We start from the raw sequence: 4,719 nt of genomic DNA, 5'->3' as shown, positions 1-4,719 counted from the left end.
GGAGCTGATCGAGGACGCTCACGAGGCGGCTCTCGGGGCCGTCGGTGCCCGCATTAGATGCGGGCTCATCGGAGAGATGAATCTCGCCAATAAGATCAGCTAGGCAGCTCGCTGCGCAGGCGGCCTCTGCGCCATGCAGCGCGTCGGCGCAAACGCCGTCGGGCGTGCCTGGCTGGCTGCGCTCGCCAGGAAGGAACAAGGTTCCCGTCCAGAACAGGTCTCTGGGAGACGGTGCACCTCGCCCCACGGTGGGCGCCAAATGTCGGGGGTTGGGTGCGACATATGTCAAAGGATGGCTTATCATGGTGGGAGCGAGTAGAACGTCGCCGGTGCCTGGAAGCGGGATGAGGCGTAGACACGAACGCCGACGCACTTTACCCAGGTTCGGGGCTCTCCTAGGAGATAACACCCCTAGTCCTGCTCTGCGGGGTCTCCGCATGATCACTAAAGCACTAGTGAGTACAATGGTGCTCCTCGAGTTGTATGCTAGAGGTAGAAGAAGGCAAGGCTTGCTCTCCTCTCCCCTAGGTGCTGGTCTAATTCTAACAGGTTCCAACCCTTTGCATGGGTGCCCTGGGGGTTTATATAGGCCTACCCCCAGGGGTACAATGGTAATCTGGCCGGGTGTAGGACCTAGTTGTCAGTCTCTCTGGTCGCCGGCTTCTCCGCCGGCTACTGGGGCCCGCCGCTTGGTGGGCCCCGCCGACTGGTCTGGTACGGAGCCGACAGGCCGCCTCCGCCGCTTGCGGGTCTTGTCGGCTGCTGATCACTGTAGCCATGACGCTTATGACGCAGGCTTGGTCAGGGGAGCGTGGCTACAGTTCCGCCGCCTGGTGGGAAATCACTGTAGCCACTCCGCATCTCATTTGGTTAATGTCGCACTGGCCCCGAGGGAGGAATAGGCCGCCTGCTGGAAGCCGGCCTTCCTCAGGTCCGATTGGTCTGGCCTCCGCCGCCTTCCGGGCCCTCACCGCCTGGTAGGGCCCGCTGCCTGCAGGCCATACCGACAGGCCGTCGTGGGAGCAGGGCTCCACCCGCCTGTGGTGACGTCAGGGGTGGAGTGGCAACAGTGCCGCGCCGGGCGGAGATCTCCGCCTGTACGGTGCACTATGGCCACGCCCATCCCTGGATTTGGAAGGGATGGGCTACACTATAGCCACTCCCTGTCTTATCTTTCTTGATGAGGGTGCAGACTTTGTGGGCGCCACGGGCCGACTGCTAGGGGCCGGCTTCTCTGGAAGCCGCCCACTAGGAGTCGGCTTGTCTTGATGCCGGCTTCTGGAACTCGGCCGTCTACGGGCAGCCGTCTATTCCTCCAGCCGGCCACCAGAAGGCGGCACTTCGTCTTGATGCCTTGAGGGGAGCAGCCAGCCCCGATGTCTTGGAAGGTTCAGGGACTCGGGTTAGCCTACCCGTGGCCCATTACTCTGATACCATGCGAACCTATTTACTAAAGACATCATATAATTATCTCATGCCATCATGTTTAGTTAGTCATCATATCTTTGAATTATGTCATGTTATGCTATCCAGTTTAGATAGACATCATATATGTGAAATTATGTCATGCTATCCTTTTTAGTTAAACATTATACATGTCAACTATTTCATGCCCTCTTTTTTCCACACTATCTATTGCATCTGTCTCTCATACAATGTCTGTACATTCAACTATATTTCCTGTTTATCAGCCATTTGAATTGGAGCGGGTGATGGCAGTATCTACCGGAGTAAAAACACGGTCTTCAAATAAAATAGTGCTACCTCTTGGTGGAGATAGCACCCCGGTTGTACATGCATGGGAACCAGCCCTACCACACATACCCTAGAGTCTCGCAGATTGTACCCCTGCTGCGATGGACAAAGAACCAGCTTCACCCAATCTAACCCCAACCCCAGCAGATACTAACGCAGTTCCTGTTGACACGGCACCATCTCCACCACAAATCCCCCAAACAAGAGTAGTTAGTAAGGCAGCTCCAGTGCCCAAAGCGTCAGTACTACCACAGCGAACCCCAACTCCACCAGTTAGTACACTTATTCCTGTGGAGGAAGCACAACCAGCCATTCGTAGTTTAGCATCTATCGCATTTGATGTTGTTAAATCCTATGTGTGTATCTTCCCATCATGGAAATATTATACTGAAGATGAAGGAATATGTCATTTGCAGGTGTTTGTCCAGGAGTTATGTGTAAGTAATGTTATTCATGGCAATTACTTTGCTTTGTCCCATACATTCTACCTCCATGATGGTTATAATACAGCAAATTTTCCCATTTTTCTCTATAGTGAAGGACCGATTTGGAAACCCGAGATGAGGTGACCTGTGCTAATACCTCTGCTATCTTCAAGAATGCTTGGTGGCAGTATCAGAATTACCTAAAGAAAATGTACTTCACTGGCAAAGAAACTCATCAAATTCCCTTACGTTCTCCTGAGAGGCTGAGACACATTTACTGGACGATGACTGGGAACGCCTTGTTCTGTACTGGTCCTGAACCAAGAATGTGGTAAGGTCTATGAGCTCATTTCCTATTTTAAGTACTATATTCTTGCATCTTACTATACTTTGTTCATGTAGAACAAGTGCTTAAACCTGAAGAACAACTGTTCTCATTTAAGATTCCATTGCTATTGTGCATACTGCTTTGCTCTTGTATCACTGTATTTACTCATACAAACTTATTTTTAAATTGAAGGATCCAATCGAAACTCCAATGGCACAACAGGTATGTTTACGCATGTTCCTTTAACAGGTTTGCTCTTATAAATAGCTCTGTTGATTTCAATTTCAATTGTGTATACAGTTGACTTCTCATATCATGCACATTACTAGCATCACAATAGATCCAATAGTGTTGTTGTACATGTAGACCTGTGGTACCCATCTGAAATCTTGTTGTGTCGTGTAGTTTCCCACGCTTTGTATTCTTTCAGTGCTGCTTTGTCTTGAACTGATATGATTTGAACCGTGTCTCTATTTTGATTTGGCAAGACAATGCAGTGACCATAGGACATAGATATATGTTTGTTTGATGCTTTTATTATGTACTACTTGGCAATAGAAGACTTGGTAATTTAATCCTGTCCACCTTACTAATGAACTGGTTCACCGAAGTGAGTTTCATATACTAGTACATGCTAAACCTGTTATGTGTCTGCTTGTTTCTTCTTTTAGAATGCTGACAGAATATTGGGGAAGAGTGCCTTATTAAGCAATGGTAAAGGAAGTAATGCAGATAAGGTTCAGGATAGTGAGACACCCTTGTTGGTCTCCAACAAAGCTGATAAAACAGCTAAGGAAAACTATCTTGAAGACAGTGAGACAACCCCAAAGTCCTGTCTTGGTTTAGTGTTCGAGTTACTGGCCACTACCGCCGGCACAAGCTATTCAAACTCACTGTCTGAATCAGTTCGGTTTCTTGAGTCTCAACTACAAGCTGAAAGACAACGATCAGCTGTGCTGCGACAAGAAGCTGAAGGACTGCGGAAGTCCCTGGAGCATTCAAATGCATACTTTCCGGTGCAACAACAAGCGTTGGAGGATTTTAGCGCCAAACAGGACAAAGCTAATAAGATTGCTAAGCTTATTGCCAGCATGGTGGATACCCAGGATAACATTTCTTGAGCTCTTCTGAAGTTGTTTCAGTTATGGACTTGTTTTGCTGCCGCGTTTATTTGCACTGGTGGCCAATTTAGACGGCCGGTGTATGTAATATGCTGCTTTGTTCCCTATATTTGCACTGGTGGCGAACTTTGATGCCCAGTGGATGTAATATGTGTAATAGCCATAATATCCTAGCGTTAGTTGCTTGCTTATTTATTTCCTTATTGTCTTGTTTAGTTGTTTGCCTGTAGTCACTGCAGTTCTTTTTTCGCATTTTTCTAGTGGCCACAATAACCTATTTTTATAACTAGGCCACAATAACCATGGCAACACAAAGACTATTGTAACCATGGTCCTGCTACCTGCAGTAGTGATCATGGCCCTCCACGGGCTGTACGATCCATGGGCCTTCTACGGATCGTAGGATTCATGGGCCTTCTATGGGCCGTAGGATCCATGGGCCTTCTACGGGCCGTAGGATCCATGGGCCTTATACGGGCCGTCTCATCTATGGGCCTTCTACGGGTCGTATAATCGTTTCGCCAAACATGGGCCATACTATTCGTGGACCAATAACGGTCCGCAAAATGGGTCGTAAACGGGCTAGAGTGGAAATCGTCTGTTTTATGGCCTGACCATAACGGGCCGTTAATAGGCCATATTTGATGATGCTATGAAAACGGCCCAACGGGTTAATGGGCCACAAACAGGCCGACTGTAACCACGGGCTGAATTTGGCCCACAAGCATAACAGGCTAATAACGGACCGTAAGTAATCAAATTCTGGAAATGAGCCCAAGAATAAATGGGCCCTTAGAAGGCCGAAAGTTAACACGGGCTGGAAACGGCTGACAGACGTATTGGCCGTTAATGGGTATAAAGCGATACACTGTTCATTACGGGCTAGTTTCACCACGGGCCATTAATAGGCCAAGAGTTACAAAGGGCCTCATATGGGCTGAAAGACGTCATGGGCCATACATGGGCCGGAAGTTACAACGGGCTGGAATCATATTGGACGGCCCAGATGACGCTACTGGGCCTAATTCGGATAGGCCGTAACGGGCCGTGACTTAGCGGGCTATAAAGGGCTATATGCGAACATGCCGTT

The sequence above is a fragment of the Aegilops tauschii genome, chromosome 1 (assembly GCF_002575655.3).
Source record: "Aegilops tauschii subsp. strangulata cultivar AL8/78 chromosome 1, Aet v6.0, whole genome shotgun sequence".
Classification (NCBI taxonomy): Eukaryota; Viridiplantae; Streptophyta; class Magnoliopsida; order Poales; family Poaceae; genus Aegilops; species Aegilops tauschii.
Note: the sequence above shows the minus strand (reverse complement) of the source record.